Raw genomic sequence first — 19,709 nt, forward strand, 5'->3', positions numbered from 1 at the left:
GGGTCGGCAGGGGGCACCCAGTGGTGCTTGTGAAAGCAATGGGGACCACAGAGAGAGCTCAGAGCCGGGAGTTGAGCCACTGAGTTGCAGCTTAGATCCACTGCTGGGTTCACGGAGCAAGCCTTGGGCAAGAAGTAATCTAACCTCACTGTCGCTTGGTCTCCTCTTTTGTGAAATTAGAGGCTAGGGGAGATGATCCTCAAGGAGATGAAACTCTTTCAGGGCCAGATGAAACTCTTTCAGTGTGCCTCTCAGTAATAACCAAGAACGTGAAATAGACAGCATGGGCTTCCAAGTCAGATGGGAATCCTGACTTCACCACCATGCGGTTTCGTTCCAGTTATAAAGATTCTGTTTGACTTAAATAATTTCCACCATACAATTATGTAGTGTGAGTTTAATGACCTGAATTACAAGGAAGAATCTGGTGTGATTGCTGGCACACAGTGTGCCCTTCTAAACGTCAGGTTTCCTTGTAACCTACATGATGATAACTGTCAAAAGAAAAAAGTACTTAATAAAACTCTGCGTTTGTCCAAGAAGTTATATAGTGCTTCCGTGTCTTAGCTTAGCAGTTCCTGGACATTTCATTTCATAGACAAATGAAGTTAGGGGGAAAAAATTACAGGATTGGTTGCAAGGTTATCACCTTTGTAATTTTGGTCAAGTAAGTTGGCTAAAAAATCATTCTCATCTACTTTTACCATCATTTCAAACAATAAAGGCCATGATGACCATCTTTACCAGGAAAGGACATTTGTCCTCATTAAACTGACGAATGTATGTCACACGTGTATTTCTATTATACATAAGATGCATACGGACATTGTCTTATCTTGTCTTTCTATCTATAATTCCCTCTGGATGAGTGACAGTGTGTACCATTCTGCCATTAATAGGGGTGCTGATCTTGGAAACCACTGTCTTAAGGAATCAATTTCGTTTACTTATGTATTGTCATGTGTTTGTGTAGACTGATGTCTGCTATTTTACTTATTTTCCCTTTTTGCTTTTCTCTCTCATCTCCCTACCCCTCCGCACACATACACATACATTTCCCTGATGTTGCGTTAGCCTACCCAGTCTACCCTGAAATTTCCAGAAGTGAGCAAAATGCTCTGCGAGTGTCATACATTTAAATTCTGTATGTACCCTCCTTCTCTACTGTGTCTTCTGGACAGAGTGCTATGTACCCAGAAAGCAAGGGAGGCCTCCAGCCTTCGCCCCTCTCATGGACCCACTTTGCACAGGGCATGTAGGAGGCTTCCAACCCCCTCCTGGTCTCAGCCCTAGCTTCTCCTCTGCACTGGCTCGCTCCAAGGAAAGAAGGGCTTTTAAGCCAGTCCGTTGGTTCCTTGCTCCTTTCCTTCTTGGTAGAAAGCAGGAGACCGCTGAGCTCAGCCAAGACTGCTCCCTTAAAGCAGATGCCTGGGCTGCTTTTCATCAGCTGGGAATCTGGGCCATCACCCCCCAGCATCGAGTCCTGGGCAAGCGCTAATGGAGCAGGAGCCGGATGGGAAAACTGGACGGCTCTTTGCCTCCTACCGCTTCGGGTTCTCACATTGTGGCCTCATGTGTTGTAAATTACAGAAATACCAAACACACCCACAGTTAAATATAAGCACCAAAATGCTCTTGAATGCCAAGTGTAAGTGACTTTGAAATGCTCTCTCGATTTGTGCTGCCTATACACGGCTTGCTTCCATTAGTGCCAACATGCTGAGCTTCCAGCTAGCTGGCTCTTCGCTGGCTTGCCTTGTTTCTGGTGCTTTCCTTTAACCCTCTGCCACCAGGAAGCAGGGTTGTGCTAGGATCACATTTTCCCTACAGGAGGTGTGACCTTCCTGTGGACATAGCTGGTCTTCATGGGAGGTCTCTCCATAGTCAGAAAGGAACGCACAGAAAATCCATTAGGCCCAATATCAAATTTCTTTCTGGGGTAATTGATGTCAGTGCCACTCACTGAGATCTGCAGCCTCCCGGAGCTGAGTGTGGCTGAGCCCAGTGGGCCAGCTGGCTGGCCACACAGATATGGAGCATGGTGACACCTCCTTGCTCACCATCTGGGTCCAGGGCCTATAATATGCAAATCACAGCAACGTGCAGAGAGCGGCCAGGGTCTTCCCTCTCTCCTGCTCCCTCCCGCCCCAGACCTGCTGCTCAGCGGGGTCTAGCTCCTGCAACGTGTGGTGGAAGAAGCCGGCAAGGAAGTGGGGTGGGGTACTCTCTATGCCGGGCTCGTGAGTCTCTTTTGAAGTGATTTAGACCTTCAAGAAAGCCAGTGCTTGTTTTTCATTTGGGAGGCTTCATTTCTAACAAGAAGCTCCTTCAGTGTTGAGGCTCACTGAGGTCGGTGCCGTCTTCCTTCATGTGGTTGCCGTTCTCATGTGTTACTTAGTTTTGATGTGGTAGCTGCAGCCAATGACAGCCAGCCCCCCGCCGCCCCTCCCCCAGCCCCAGTTCAGAGTTCTAAACTGAGAGTTTTGGGTTTCTGTCTTCAACATTTCCTCTCTTTGACGACCCTGCAGGGCCAAGAATATAATAACTTTGTCATTCCCAGTCGCTTCAACTCTCGTTATGTCCCTTGCTCATAAATGGGGACAGCGGGACACGTGGGAAGGGAGCCCGGGTCAGGGGGCTGGGGCCACCGGCCATTGCAGACATTCCTGAGTGCAGAGCAGCTACGGGCACATGCTAGACACTGGGGGCCAAAGGCCAACCCAGCAGAGACCCCCCCACCCTCACCCCCTTGGGTGCTTCAGCCTTCCTCCAGATAGAGAGAGGACTCCCACCACGCTCTCTCGAAGGCCACTGCACCCTTTTACCTGCCAAATCCAAAGACCTTTTCCATTCCTGTGCATCATTACCCTTCTCCAGCTCTGCCCTGTTCATCATTTCTCCTTTAGACACGATTGATCAGCACTTGTTATGTGGCTGATTCCTATAAGATGGGAAGGTACAACCTGAAGGTTAAAAGTGGTTCCAGGGTCACAACATCTGTCTTCACACCCGGCCTGGACTTGTATGTGTGGCGCCGGTGAGCTATGCAGCCTGTCAAAAGGTTCAGTTTCCTCACCTATTAACTGGGATTACTGTTGCCTACTCATAAGGTTTTGTGAAGATGAGACAAGGTAATATGGAGGGTGTGTTTAGAACAATGTCCTGGTACATGCAGGTGCTCAACAAATACTGGCTACTGTTAATATTATTATGAGACGCTGTGCTGAGCACCGGGGATACAGCCATGAACCTGACCGGCATGGTTTCTTCCCTCACCAGGCTCACAGGCCAGTGTGGGAGGCAGCCATTCAACAAGTGGGTGTCAGCATGTTGACAGTAAAACTGCAAGTACCAGGGCGCCAGCGTGGCTCAATTGGTTAAGCTCCGACTCCTGACTTCAGCTCAGGTCATGATCTCATGGTTCATGGGTTCGAGCCCCACATCAGGTTCTTCTCTGACAGCACGGAGACTGCTTCGGATTTTCTCACTGCCCCCCACCCCCCACTCTCTCTCTCCGTCTTTCTCAAGATAAATGAATAAGCTTAATAAAAAAAGAAAACAGCAAATACCGAGCCATGCTTCTGACAACAGGCACTACAGGGCTGTCTCCCAAATTCTCCTACCTTTCTTGATTCTTCCTCTGTCACTGACTTGTCTTTGTTCTTCCCTGAAGCAGTGAGTCCACAAGATTCTGCAGTTATTTCATCCCCATGCTCCCCACAGCCGTCCCAGCTCTCCCTGAGAGCTCACAGTGCAGTGAAGGCGTGCGTACCCTGAGTCATCCTGGGGTAGGGGTAGACAGTGCAAGGAGGTGCTTCATGTGTGCACGCGCGGGCTTCCTTGTTGGAGAGAGATGGCTTAGGATGGCCCCCTCTGCTCTGTGGTTGTCACCTGACCTCTCCGTGACTCATTTTAATCATCTCTAAAAGGGAGACGATTGGGGTGCCTGGGAGGCTCAGTCAGTTAAGTGTCTGACTCTCAATTTTGGCTCAGGTCATGATCTCATGGCTTCGTGGGTTTGAGCCCCTCGTCAGGCTCTGTGCTGACAGTGTAGAGCCTGCTTGGGATTCTCCCTCCCTCTCTCTCTCTCTCTCTCTCTGCCCCTCCCTGTCTCTGTCTCTCTCCAGAATAAATACATAGATATAGAAAAAAATAAAGTAAATAAAAAGGTGATGACAATACTCTCTGCATGGGATCAGTTGACTGTATACACATATATTCTTAACTAATATACACATAGATGCACATATATAAACATACATATATACACATACATATATATGCATACATATATGTCTATATATATAAAAAGCCTCAACTCAGTTCCTGGTCCATGATAAGCACTCAGAAGTGCTGTCAATGGTAGCTCTAGCTCTAGTTGTTAGTATGAGCTGGAGCCCCCCTGTGGGTTGTGATTATTAGAGTACAGTTTCTGGAATACGGAAAAGCATACCTGTTCCATGTAATCCAGCCCTGTGCAGCCATCGAGCTGGGAATACGGGACACAAAGCTCACAGAGGCAGGCGCACGACCCTGAAGGAGTTCATGCTGCAGATTTGTGCACAAATGCCAGCCAAGCTCTAGAAGATGATCAAACGGAGGACATGTGTCTGGATGCTCAGAGAGGAGACCGTTCTTCCATCAGAGAAAGCATGTTGAAGCTCAACCACTTGAGCTTGGAGACTCAGAAAGTGTACATGGGAGATGGGGCTGGAGGAAGGGCTTTCTTATTGGAAGGCAGAAGAAATCGCGTGAGCAGATGCACGGAGTCGGGCAGCTGGGTGGCAGTCCTGCTCTCTAACTCTGGCGACTGGGGCACAGCAGGCATGGAGGCCTGGAGGGGCTGCGTCTGGAAGGCAGGCTGGGGCTATGGTGGAAGGTTTTTAGGATGCTAAATGGTGTGCAGCTAACCGCACTTTTGAGCTAAAAATACATTGTCCTAGATTGACTGGAAGAATCCATCAGGAAGATCCTAGCTTGTAAGAAGATGAATTTAACCAAATGAAGAGGATATGTGAAATAAGGAAATAAAGCAGAGTTGAATCATGCCGGCAACAGCACCTTCTTTGTTTCTCCTGGCAAAGGACTCTGTCATTAAGTCACAGCACCGTAGCCGCTGCCATCAGATTAAAATTGTCAACAGATTTCCATGTGTAATAGAAACTTTAAACTTTTTTATTACTTAGAAAAAGGAACATGGTGCCAAAGCCACAGACTTGGTATTATTAAGCTTTGGTATTTGAGCCTGGTTATGTGAGGAAATAATCTAAACACCCGGTCTTTCCCCCATCTGACCCATCTTCTATCCACAACCGAAACTTCCAATGGCTCCTCATTACCCGGTGAATAATTTCCAAACTGCTAGGCGTAGTTTATGTCTGCTCTACTCCATCATCCTCTTCACTGGTCACCTTTCTTCAGTGCTTCTGTACCCAGGCCACAGTTAACTCCTTGTAGATGTTCGAGCCACGTAATGTGTCTGCTGGGCTCTGTGCTTTCCCTATCTTCTTGGCTAAGCTAATGTCTTCTCCTTATCCCAAACCCTGTCCTGATGTCACTTGCTCCGAAAAAGCTTCCTGGTCTCTTGTCTCAGGTAGTGCCCCTTCTGTTTAGCACAGCAACGTGTGCCTATCTTTATAATCCTCTCTTCTGCCATGCGGCAACTGCTCATGTGACCTAACATCTCTCCTGCATGCTCATGAGCTTTTCAGCGCAAAGACTGTTTCTTTCATCCTATATCTTCAGAGCCTGGCTCACTATATGGATTGGAAAAGGGTTTCTGAATTGAAGAATAATCCCAGGAGTCCAAAACACTGTTCTGTTTGGCTCAACAAGACATTTAGATATCTTAGGGGCCTGGAAACAACATCTGACCTTGAGTACTTATTATGAGTAAAATAAAGGAAGGAAGGAAGGAAGGAAGGAAGGAAGGAAGGAAGGAAGGAAGGAAGGAAGGAAGGAAGGAAGGATCCATCCTGTGAATGCTGAAAAAGGATGGATCCTCTTGAGGATTTAAAAAGTGGTGGCTTTGACCCAGGCCAGTGTGCAAACATGGCCTTGGACTTTCTGCTTCAGAGTCAGCTGGTCCGCCAGCTGAACATTTAGATTTCTCAACACCTGGTTTGTATCCCCCAAATCAGATTGCTAGAGGGCAGGCTATGGGGATTGTCATTTTTAATATGTTCCCCTGGTGATTCTGATCCACCCTTTGGCCTGAGAACCCATGACCTGGGTAGAGTCTCCAGTCAACACAATATTGGTAGACATAGGATGGAAGAAGAGATTGAGAAGGGAGAGTGCACACTGATGTAGTCTTTTTACGGCTTAAGGATTCTCAGCAGGACTCAACCCCCTTGAGTAGACTGTATACCTCATAGGCCATCATAGGAGGGCATCTTGACTGCAAAATTAAACATCTCTTCTGTTGCCTTCATTCTGTTAATAAAGCAGGGAACAGTATGACAATCTTCCAAATGTCATATTAACCTACTTGAATGTTGGAACAAAGGCCATTGGCATGAGCAGTGAGAGCAGCTTCATAGGTGAGGGAATGTAATTAGAAACGACCCTGCTGTGGAGGGCATGAGGAAGAAGGACGTGTCCCTCAGTTAGCAAGTGGAAATACACAGACCCCTCTGTGGGGCCCAAAGGTGACAGGTCTCCTAGCGACTCACAACTTCCTAGTTCCAAGGAGTAAATGGGAAACTCACGGAAATGAGCTGTAGCCTCCTAACCCGACAGCTTCCATCAGACTGAGGACTCTTCTCAAAATGGAGAAGACGAGAAGGAATTTGAAGTGTGGTGGCTCTGATGACTGACACTCAGGTCAGGGAGACAAGTGCCTTCCGTTGAAAATAGGAGAGAAAGGGGACCGAGGACATTAGCTGAACTATTCCCAGCCCGCTGTTTTCCTCCTGGGGTCAACTGTGGTTCCATGATTGTGGAGTGGGAAAGCTCTGGGTCACGTGCTGACGGAGACAAAAGGGACAGAGATGGTTGTCCCTGATTGGGGAGCTTTGCTGGTGGGTGACTCGGGTACCATGAAAGACTATTTAGGGATAAAAAATCGTAGAAGTGAAACCCTGTTCAAAATAATGCTATATCTGCAACAAGACAGGAAACATCAATGTGTAAGCGAAGCATGGCTCTGACATTCCCCTTACTTTGGAAGCTAAAGGCAGAAAGGATATATGGATGTAGGGATCCATTTACTGGGTATGTGTTTTCAGGTAGCTAAAGAGAAGATTAAGGGATGCATCTCTGATGAATAAGGAGCTGTAATCTATTTTTATGTAATTTGGTTTTTAATTTTTTGAAATTCATAATGAGATAGAAAAGCCTTGAGACCGAACTGACCTTAGAAGCGAAGGAAGAAATTATTGCAAACGTTTTTCCAGCCATTTCCCTCCACACTAAAGGTGAAGGCAACAAATTATTTTTCTTTTTTTTCATACATATATAAATATAATATTTTGCTTTAGATTTTGTCCTTGAGCATAAAATGGCTTTAGTCAATACAGGATGCTAATCACATTGTAAGACTGTCATAATGCAATTATAACCTTTGATAATGACAGATCTGCAAGACATGGCCAGATGCAATGATTAATATTTACTATGCAAGTACCTTAGAAGTTATTTTCCCTGAAGTAAGCAAGAGAGAATTCTATATGGGAACTATATCTAATGTCTCACTTACCTTGTAATACCTTTAAGTTCTTGCTAATACAATCTAGAATAAAAGAAGGAATAGTCAGGCCAAAGACTCTAATAAAAAATAGAAGTCCTGGCTTAAGAAAACTCAATGTGTGTCTACCAAATTATAACTAAAAAAAGAAAAAGCCCACCAGAAAACAAAAATTAGGGGTAATTACTTATGTTTAATAGATTTTTTTTTTCAGTTTTGCTGCAGGGTTGTTTGAACCAAATATTCGTCAGGTTTTACTTCTCCATTTTTTTTCTATACACAGCTTTTAGGGATAGATTTGGCACATAAAACAAGCCAAATATATCCTATTACCCATTTGTTGAATTAATATGTCTCATGCAACTCAGTTCTTTGAAAAAAACAAGTGGTTTTTTTTTTTTTCTTTTCATTTGTGGCTTTAAAAAAGTGAATGTTGACATCAGGCATCAGGTCTTCATGACCCTGTAAGACCGAAAGCCAAGGACTGTTGTTATTTACGTTTCTTGGACAAGTCCAGCGTATCCACCGGACATGCTGTGTCTGAGTGTGATTCTGGAACCTAATCTATGACTTGGTTTTGGTAAGTATTGCGGTACATCATGTGTCTGTAGTCACTCAGATCCGTGATTGCTGCTTATGATAGCTTCCTACTCTGGCTAACCCTGTCCCCCTTCACTTACCTGAGAAATATGCTTTTGGGCTTCTCGTTGAGAGAGAATCTGTGAGACTGATATATTTCTGGTTGGTGATCCTGGGTCACCAGGATGCACACAGTGTCACATCGCATTTCTGCTGTCACACGAGGCCTCCTAAGAAGGCCTTGCTGAGCAGGTAATTTCTTCTAGCTAAAAGTATCTGGCCCTTTCCGGTTTTATCCTGAGAAATATTCTTCCCTCTTGCACTCATCTGCGATCTTACTACCAGTCACACAAAGGTTATCACTAATTCTTAAATCTGATACTAATAAAGAATATTTATCGAGCTCTCACTGTGGGCCAAATACTATACACAATGCACATATAGTATTTGTTATGTAAACCAGACACTGGTCTTAATGATTTTAAAATGTTAATCTTCACAACAACTATAGGAGGTGGTTAATATTATCATCCCCATTTACATCGGAGCACATTGATGTAATGAAAACGTTAACTTGCCAAGTTTATATTTAAGCCAGTGGTGGAGTGTGGATTGAGACCTGGTCAAGTCTGGCTCCAGAGTCCATATGCTTAGCTACTTCTCTGTGTTGCTTATGAGGAGTGCGCTGTACCTCTTAAGCCCTACTAGGGTCCTACGAGGTAGATATATCAACGTCCTCATTTTCCTGATGGAGAAACTGAGGCATAGGTGGCCATGTAATCTTCCTAGCATCCTAGGCTCAAACCCAAGCCATCCAATTTCAGAGGCTTTTAGCTTTCTCCTCAGTGGTCTCCTAAAAATGGCAATGCTGGAGATCCACTCTCCTCTGCAGACAGTGTTTATGAAGAACCTCCATGTCAAGGGCTGAGGGGGTAACAGTTACCGAAGGGTGGGGTTTGTGCTTGAGAGAAGCGGAAGAGGTCTGTAGTTCTTTCTAGGCTGTAGGCATCTCGTCTACATCCTAGTGAGTTTCATGTGCTGCACCCAGAGACCCAACCTCAGAGCCAGTGAGGGAACTCAGATCTCTGGGCTCGGACTCTCAGATCCTGTGTCATTAGGAGTCTTAGGAGCTGGGGCAACATCTATAGTTGGGTCTGTAGCGCACCTGCAGATTTCCCATTAAACTGCCTGCCGAATCAGGAATAATGATCCTCAGGGGGAAGAGATATTATTTGCATTTGAATTAATGTTGAGTTCAGAGTCACAGATTCCTCATCAAGAAGGATTTAGAGCAATTGCTGATATCCTGGGGATCTGTGACCAGCTCATTATTTGCATCTCACAGGGTAGCAGTAGAATGTTTAATTTTTTTCAAGTCTTCTTTTGAAAGTTTGGCTCTCTTTATCCCCATGATCATAATTATAATAATTTTGAAACATCAGTCTGCTCAGATATCAAGGTGTTGAACGGATAATTTCACTTTAATGAATTTGTCTCATATGGGCTTATTTTCCACATCTGTCCTAAGCTGAATAGCTAACTGGTTAATATGAGAACTGTTCCATTTCATTAGCTTCTCCCTGTTGATTTCCTTGAGGTGGAACTGATGCATTGCCAGTTGCAAGCCGTGTAGGTCCTTTCTCTTTAGGCAAAGCACGGATCCATATTCTGTTCGAAGGTGCTGATATCAATAAGCAGAACTTACAAAATGAAATAGTTTGATCATGCAGATAAGCTGCAAGGATTCCATATACCTGATGGCTCATGAGAGATTAGCAAGTACTTGGCATGGACGTCATAAGCACTTGTACCTGAGGCCATCTTGGGTAAACTGTACAGAAAGGCCTCAAAGCCCTGACAGGAACAGAGAGGGAAAGAGGTCTGACGGACAAATGCGGGAAGGGATAAGAGAAAGAAAAAGAAACGGAGTGGCAGGGGGTCCGTGAGGCCATGTTGAGGTCTTGAGTTGGCCAACAATTTCAAACTTTTCAGGTAGGAGGTCTCTTGATTGCTATGGTAGGCTCAGAGGATTTCAGGATGTAGTTTAAGGCAAGAGAGCTGATACCCATGGATTTCTGAGTCTCCTGGAGGGAGAAGGGCAGTGTATCCCTTATAGAACCTTAAGTTCTGCCCAAGCAGAGAAATAATCAGTTGAGGTTCTCTGGGATCTAAGAGAAAATCTGATGCAGACAGTCAGGAGGTACATTGTCTCTCCCAGCAGTAGGTAGAGTGTACTTCAGGATTGCTTGATTCAGTGACTCTGGGGCATCAAGGATCCAGTTGTTTGTGTCTTTTGCCCCGTGTCCTTGGCATTGGTTTTCATTTTTAACTTTGTTCTCCTTATGGTTGAATGATGGCTACCAGCACGAAATGCAGCTGTGTGTTTCCTTCCTCACCACTCTGTCAACAGGGGAGAGGCTCTCTTCCTTCACTTCAGTGTGACTGGGCCAATTCAGGTCTCATCCCACCCCGGCACTAATAACTATTACCAAGGGAATGCCATGAGCTTCCGGCTGATGCCTGAGCAACAGAACCAGTCACTGGCAACAGGTGTGGGGTCACCTCGCCTGTGCTTGGCTAATCGCTGCCCCTGCCTGGGGTTGCAATGGGCTCAGCTTTCCGGGAGTCACAGGAAATGTGTAGAGCAATGATAGTCTGCAAGAATGAAGAAGAAACAGAGTAACAGTACCTGCCATTCTAATCCATGGGGTTGCCACCCCTACCATGAAGCTAAGGATCTCAGCTGAAGTCTACCGACTCCAGAGGTAGATCAAGACTAGACAGCCTTCCCTTAATGATCTGAGTTCAGACACTTGCTCGAGTGTTTATGAGTTCTGCAAAAAAAGGGGGGAAGAAAGGAAATGAAACCAGAAACCAGAAAGCAGCACTGAAGAAGATGAGCTATTAAAAGGAGTGGGCATGTGTGTGGGAGGCTCTGTGCATGGGTGTGTCAGCTTGTGCCCGTTACCATATCTTGTAAGCATTTACAAAGATAGACACTTGACTAGGGCACACTCTCTACGTCCCAGGACTCCATGGACTTTCAATATCCAACAAGAAGAAAGAGTAAAGAATGGCTCCCAGGTCTCCTTGGTCCACAAAAAGTGCCTCTTTGCTTGGTAAAACCACTTCTCAAATGGTCATAGACTCCCTCATACATTTCGCTAATTTTTATGCACCTTATTTCAAGTGTTCTTTTATTCCTTTTAGCTATGCAGGAATGTTTCAGAATTGTTCTATGCATTCTTCACTTCATCCTTTGGGAATAATAGGTTGGTTTCATCTTTTTCTGCTAAGGTTAGGTATGCATGAGGAAAGAGCCACTTTCGGCCAGATTGTCCAGTGTTCTTGTTAACAGTGTAAAATTTTAAGTAGATAGGAGGTTGATGACAGATGTCCCGGAAGAGTGGAATGTGGGTAGAGTCATTGGTGCGTTCAGAAGGATGAGCTTGAACCAGCCCTTGTCCAGCAAGAGACACACGGGGGTTTCTTGCTCAAAGTTTGGGATCGGAGAAAGACCGTGCGAGAGAGGAGAGGGCCATCAGTGTGAGAAGTAAGGAAGAGCTTGCTTCTGGAGCTGGATGTGCAGACTGGCTGAAGAATAAGCAACCCGGAGGGGACGCTCAGGGGCTGATACCCCTCAGAACAACTTAGAGAAAAGACCAAGAATCAGAGATGCATGAGGGCTTGTGGATGGAATCCTTCTGCCTCTTCCTTTCTCTACAATGGCAGCCTGCCTGCTAGGTCAGCACAAAGCTGCCTGCGTGGCTCTTCCACAAGCACCCACCAAGTTGTTTGGCCACGAGGTAAGCTCTGCAGCACTGCAGTCCTCAGGAAATGAACGGCCAGGGCCGTTCCTGAGAGGGTTGAAAGTCCCCGTGGGGCATAAAGGGTTAAAGCCATTTGGGGGACTCGTGCAATGGGAAATGGAGGACAGCCAGGAGAGTGGAGGATACTGGTGTGTGGTAAAGAGGCTGCTGACGTTACTGCCATACCGGCTTCAGTCTAGGGCAGGGTGTCTGTGCTTCAGGACCATGCACGCCTGGGGCTGGCTACTTCTTTGTTGTGGGGGGCTGTCCTGTGCACTGAAGGGGTTTAGTAGCATCCCTGGCCTCTCCCTACCAGATGCCAGTGGCAGCCTCCCAGCCCCCAGATGTCACTACCAAAAATGTCTCCAGACATGGTCACCTGTCTTCTGTTGAGAGTTTTGTCCCTACCCTTTCTGGCAAGAACCACAGCCCTAGAGTGAAGTAGGGACTGGAAAGCTGGGAATTACCGGGTTGGTTTAGATGGGTGACAGGCTTCTCCCTAAGTTCCTGAGGTATTGATGAAGGTGACCAAGAACGCTCACAGACTGGTTTACAGCTAAAGAACAAACGTCGGGCTCCAGTCCAGGGAAGCTTGTAAAGGTGGTTTTATGGCCAAGAGGCCAACTGGATTCAAATACGGGCTAGGACCGATTTATGCAGAACGTGACACAGAGATCGGGTGGGAACCGAATTAGGCATAACTAAGTATCCGAGAGTGAACACCAGCACAAGCTGCATCACAGGGCTGAATGATAGCCATGCACATCACAGGACTCTAGCTTGTTGGGCACCGGACGACTGCCAGGAGTGGTGGCCAGCACAGACTATACCCAATTTACGGTCCCACAGCTGCCAGGCAGGAATTGCCCCCATTTTGTGGATGAGGAATTTGGGGCTCAAAAAGGTTCCCGTGACGTGCCCCAGGGCTTGCCATTAGCCATGGCAGAGGCGGGCGCAAACCCGGGTCGGCTAACTCCAGAGCCGGTGCTGTTTTCTCTATGATGTGTAACATGTGATTAGAATGTGAAGTGTGTGTTCTACAGACTACCGTAAGATCTTAATGATCATGTATGACACTGCATGTGTTATAGACAAACTTACCATATATGTGTATAGGCACAGAGCCTCTTAACATCAATTGTGTGGCAGCTCACAAAACTATTAAACACATGAAGTGGCTGATATTTACTACAGGAGCTAATAACCCTTATTTCCTGGGAATTCGGTGTCCTCAGGCTCCCTGAGCAATTTTGAATCCAGACTTGGAGGAGGCTGGGTCAGCTGCTGGGTAAGGGAAGTGTCTGTTGGTGGGGTTGGAACTGAATGAGGGTGGAGGGGGGAGCGGTTCTGTGCTGCGAGGGAGTCCCTGAGCCAATGCTCCTGGGGCTTGAGATGAAGGTTCTCTAGAGCAGCTTCTTAAACTTTAATGTGTGCCGTTCTTGTTAAAACAAATTCTGGTTCAGAACCTGGGTGGGCCTGGCATTCTGCATTTCTAACACACTCTGAGTATTGCTTCTGCTGCCAAGCCAGGCAATGCTTTGCATGGTGAAGATCTAGCAGCGTTAGAACGGGAAACTTATTCTTCTTAATGTTTCTTTCTAAAGCAAGCCAATTAAGAAAGGAACTGGCCATAAAGAAGCTATAGGACACAAAAAGGGCACCTGGGTGGCTCATTCAGTTGAGCATCTGACTTCGGCTTAGGTTGTGATCTGGTGGTTCATGAGTTTGAGCCCCACATTGGGCTCACTGCTGTCAGCCTGTCAGAGCAGAGCCCACTTCCAATCCTCTGTCCCCCTCTCTCTGCCCCTACCCTGCTTGCACTTGCCTCAAAATAACTAAATATGAAGGAGGAGAAGAAGAAGAAGAAGAAGAAGAAGAAGAAGAAGAAGAAGAAGCAGCAGCAGCAGCCGCCGCCGCCGCCGCCGCCACCGCCACCACCACCGCCAAAGGACACAAGAGAGTCAGAGAAATCATGCTAAGAAGATGAGGTGGGGTGGGGGAGGGGTGGCAAGGACAAAGGAACAAATCGGACCCTCCCTGCCTGATAAACAGATTTATCAGAGACCGAAGTGGCTTGAAGCTTTAAAGAACATGAGTTTCAGAGAAGCTTGTAAAATTACAACTTCATGCAGCAGGTAGCAAACGTATGGAACTCATTATCCCTAAGCTTTAGCAAAGATTAAAAATATAGTTATGTCAATGCTATAAATAAAGTAGTAAATTACATACTTGCAGTAGCTTACTGAGGGAAGGGAGGCTATTTTGGAACACCTCCCTAACTTTTGAGGTTGACACACATGTGAGCTCTGTGTTCATAGTTTCTAGACCAAAAGTAGGGATTTATGATTCACAAAGGATTCCTTCCCCCCGCCCTTCCCGTCTCTGGCTGTAGAGATACTGGAAGATGTAGTGTGGACGTTAGAGCAATAGTATTTTTAAGGCTTGATGATGGTTTCTGAGAATAAAATGCTAAACATTTGAAGTGAGGACTGTGCGGGGGGAATCCAGCGTCTACGGACCTTCGCTTCAGGTACCACATTGGGTCAAGTTCCCCGGCCATCCTGGTAGTCATGGAGTGTGCGGAATATTCACCTGATGGGTTGTTCTGTACATGGGGGCGGGGTGGTCCAGCGCTGGACCCCCATGTGCCAGCGCTTTGTTGATCCTGCTGTGGTAGCTCCTCCTCATGGATTTCCTAGGGAGGCTCATAGGATGGATCTCTAAATATCTTGGTCATTGCATTTCCGTAAATTATTTGTAAATTACGACATGCCCAACACTGGGTAAATCAAAAGGAACAAAATGCTACCTCTCTCTTCTCATGAAGCTTGTAATGAAGTGGGGGGAAAAATGGGGAGCGAAGTTTGTACATTTTTTGAGGTGTCTCTTTGATGACTTATTAAGGAAACCTTGTGAAGGATAGTTTACAAGTACACATACCCGGGGCATTCTGAGATGTGGTGGTGCACAGGAGTTGACTCTGAGGAAATGACTTTCAAGTTGAAACTGAGGGTGTGTGGGAGTTAGCTTGACAAAGAGTAAGGGGAAGAACATTCTGGGGGCATGCAAAGGCTCTAAAGCAGAAAGGGGCTTGAAGGCTAGTGTTCATGGGCATCAGGACCAGGGATAAGAGCGCTGTCTGCTGACATTGGAGATCATTCCCAGAGAGCCTGGAGGCCATGGTAAGTTCAGGGCACCTCCCATTCCCATTAGAAATTTGGCAAAAGATTCTGAGCAGCAGTGTGTCTTCATTTGCTCTAGAGCTCAGGCTCTCCCAACCCTCAACCCTGAAACAGAGACATCATGATGCCAGGGCTTGGGTTTGCATTTGGCAAGCTCCGATGCCCAGTGGCACAGAGCTATGGGCACAGGCTGCTTCAGCCCCCCAAACAGAAAGGACACGAAGGGCTCTGTGTCACTGCCCAATCTGTGAGGCACAGGTTGACTTTGCGACAGAGAAGAGGGGTGGCACGAACATGGAGAACACAGGAGAGAGAGGAGCTAGGAGTGTCCATCATTCATCCCGTGGCATGGAGTCAGGGTGGGTCCCACACACAGCACTCAGGCACTTGTCATCAGTTATGTTCCGGGCTTACAACACCTTCTTCTGGGAGTAACAAGCAGAGTGCTCTAACAACCTCAAAAACCATTTTATCTTCCAGATTCTGTCACCTGCATGTAGTATTCCCTGAGGTTTGGGGGATAATTTACATTATTATCTGCTAAAAGGATGGGCCTCTTAGTGGTAGCTGGTAGATGAAGGTGGAAAAACATTTGTTGTCTTACGGCTTATCATGATGCATAGAAAAATCCCTTGCTTTTGTCTCTTTTTAAAAAAGAGCTAAATTTAGTTTGAAGGAAATGAATTCACGTTATTTTCATTCGCCTTAGCCTTCGTGGTCTCATTTAGCTGTAATCTCTTAGCCTTTAGGAATGGGGCTGATCTTAGCCATTGCCCTACCTTAAAAACCAGGCATCCCCAAGGAATGAGAAGGGGTCCTGTCAGTCAGGAAAGGAAAATCTTTTTTGTATTAGCTTGTAGACCTCTTGATAAATTTTCTGGAGATCTACGTGCAGTCTGGAAAATACAAAGATGGAGATTAGAAGTCTGTTGTACAGTTTTTAGCCAAATAATTCACTTTTCTTGTGTCAATTTTAGCATAAACATTTTTCAAAAAGAAATTCTTATGCTCTTCTGGCATCCCTTCTGCTTACCCACCTCCCAAAAAGATGTGTCAAAGTTGGAGTCCAACAAAGGAAAGATGAAATTCAGTATTTGCACCCACAGAAAGGCATCGTCAGATCAGAGAGCTTGAATTGTCTGAGACTAAAAAGTCAATATAATAGAGGACGTGGTTTTAATGCGACCCCAGAGTTACCCAGATTTACTTACTTTCTGAGCATCTCAAAGCAAGTTGAGAAGAACTCATTCTACTCATTTTGATGCGAGATTTCCCCATCAATCATCATGAATAAGAAGCCTGTTCAGATACTGTCTGAGACTTGGAGACGAAGGAGAGAATAAGTATTTAGATTTGCTTGTAACATGCATGGCGAACCAGAGTTCCGAGGCCCGAGTTGTGAGGCCTCAGCTGAAGAATGAAAGCATAAAGACATGGACGTTTAGGAGCTCAGAAGAGAGGCGGCGTCTGTGATACTGAGAAACAATGTTAGAGAACGATCTTCTGCTTCATTATCAGCGATAACAATAATTAAAGGGTTCTGGAACCTCAGTGGTCACCACTGCACTGTTTAATAGTAATTATTGGGTAATTACATATTATTATATGAGAGATATATAATTATATAATTGTTATTATTAAGTATGATGTTGACCATTGTGGTTCCAACCCCTTCTTCATTTGCGGGGCCTCTTTGGGGATGGTAATTGAGATAATAGGGATGAAGTTGAGGAGAGGGAAAGTAACTGGGTGAGGGCATGTTTGCCTGGCGCGGCTGGAGCATGGGACGGGGAGACAGGACCTAACGAATTGGCGACACCTGCACTGGGAATTGTCTGGTTGGCACCTCTGACTGACCTGTGGGATAATTATGCTCAGAGAATTTCTGGCGCAGTGCTCTGGCTTTGTTTCTCCCCACGGTCTTTGCGGAGTGTCTCGCTGTGGCATCTCATGGAAACACAGACCACGTCTGTGTGATGCCCTGCCTTGGCCTTCAGGCCGTCAGGTACCCGGGGCCAGCCGGAAGAACCAGATGTGGGCAAGAGAGATGGGGACGGAAAAGATGTGGATTAGGAACCAAGAGCAGCTCTGGCCCGGAGGGACTTTCCTAAGCATGTTGCCCTGTGTTATTTTATTGGTCTTCCCCCCCAACCCTCGGAGAGGAGACCACGTGTTCTGACGGACTGAGCCTGGTTCTGGAGTCTGAAAGACTGGATGGAATCAAACCCAAATGCTAACTCTTTTGTGCCATGGGTGACAGTGCCCCCTGGGTCTGTTTCCTGCTGTGTCAGGTGGAGATAACCATGTCCTCTCTGCCAGGGGGTTGAAGGGACTGAGATAACAGCAGCTATGGCAGCCCCGGCCTGGGATGGGAATCTAGCGATGGCTGTGGACAGGAGCGGTAGTAGACATGATCCGCCGGGGAGGCAACGTCACAGTCAACAGTGACTGTGAGATTTGCCCTGCACACCATAGCTGGTAAATGGCAGAACACAGGTGTTCTCAGTTTCTTTGCTCATCTCGTTACCCTGAGAGCCTCGGGTGACCCTCTCTCGCCTCTCTCCTTCCTGTGGAAGGGGCCCTCGGGCAGCTCAGCGGAGACTCGTTGTCTGAACTGTCAGTGCTGTTCTCTGATTAGTGCAGCCATAGGCACGCCCGGGCATGTTAGCCTCTGTCACCAGCATCGCCCAGGGTGCAGGGAGGGAGCTGCCGGGCGGCGAGTGGGAAGCTTTCCATGGGGTGGCTGGTTCGTCGGAGAATAGGGTGGGCTTTGTGAAGAGGCAGGAGCACTGCCTGCCCTAGGATGTTCCCTCTCTGGGGGAGTAGATAACTCCTGAGGGGAAAGGTACACTAGCTTTCACAATGGAGACAATCCCCAAATCGACCCTAAGCAATGTCGTTCTTTAGCCACAACCACATTTGCAAACACTCGGGAGGAAAATGAACCAAAGATGCACACGCTTAGGGTGAGAAAAGCCAGCCCGGTAGGAACAGGACCTGGCTCCGCTCTGGGGTTTATTTTAACTACATTCTTCCTAGAGGGAGTCAGGTGGAGAGAAAGCTGTTCAAGATTAGACTGGGTGTAGAAAAATAAAGGGAACTGAGCTCAGAAAATTGAGTCTTTGAAAGCAAATACTGCGTTTCTCTGGTTCTTTCTTCCCTAAGAACTCAAGATTATTCTCAAACATCAGCTTGCTTGCTTTCTCCCTCCATCTCTTCCTTCCTCGAATAGGAAAAAAAAAAAGCATAGAAGGCATTGCTAGTCTCTCTAAGTGTGGGCAAGGTTTCATCTTAAAATGAGGAAGGGTCTTAACATATGACTTTCATTTCCTCCAATTAGTGATTCTACCCTTGAACTTTGTGACTAACAAGACTTTCGTCTTGTTTTTTGAGGACTTTTCTCTTATTTTTTTTGATTTAACAAGGATACAATTTTCTACTCAGCTTAGAATCAGAACACCAATTTCCAATTTCTGGATTTTACTGTATATAATAACGTAAGTTTGGTGTGCGAAGGAGGTAAATTTAGTACTAAAAAGAATAAGTGGCCTGGATTAGGGGAGCTGAAGGGGAGATTGTTCATTTTGGGTAGATCAGTGTAGCCAGAAGCGATTAGGGCTGGGTATTTTTCAGTGGTATCTGAAATTTGGAACTTTGGGTCACTCTGGGTGGCTTTGGCCATGCTGAGTCAGGAGCAGGAGTCACCTTTGAAGAAAACTCCATCACCAGGAGGGGATTCTTCTTCCCAAGTGAGTGTCTGAGACTTAGTTTTATACTTGCTGTGATTCACAGGTGAGCCAGAGAAGGATGAATTTTGCGGGTCAATGGCCTACTGTTTCCCTAACTGTGTTAGAGGTGTGGCTGCAATAGCCTTGGGCCAAGACTTGAAAGATTGGGTTCTGACCTTGACCTATGATTAGAGTGACAATATATTTTGTCATTCAAATGAGGATACTTTTAAGAGTGCTTTTGAGGATACTTTCGAATTACTTTTTTAGGTTTATTTAGTTTGAGAGAGAGAGAGAATGTAAGTGCGAGCTCAAGGGAAGGGGGAGGCAGAGACAGAGGGAGAGAGAGAGAATTCTAAGCAGGCTCCACTTGTCAGCACAGAGCCCAACGCGGGGTTCGATCTCAAAACTGTAAGATCATGACCTGAGCTATAACCAAGAGTCGGACACTTAACCAATTGAGCCACTCAGGTGCCCCAAATTGAATGAATTATATTTAAAAAGGAGCCTTATATATTAGGGAACACTCCTTAATAGTGCCAAACCCTGCAAACAAGCTCCAAAAGTTCCAGTTTTTTATTGCAAATAAATTGCTTCATTGTTATTTTCCTAACCCTTATAGGCCCGGGAAGCCAGGTCCATTACTGGATTTATCGTTTGGCGCAGGGAAGAGCCATGTCCGCCCAATGCTGGGGATCACACAGCATTCATATCCTTCTCTTAG

Source organism: Hyaena hyaena, unplaced genomic scaffold (assembly GCF_003009895.1).
Source record: "Hyaena hyaena isolate Hyena2069 unplaced genomic scaffold, ASM300989v1 scaffold_106, whole genome shotgun sequence".
Taxonomy (NCBI): Eukaryota; Metazoa; Chordata; class Mammalia; order Carnivora; family Hyaenidae; genus Hyaena; species Hyaena hyaena.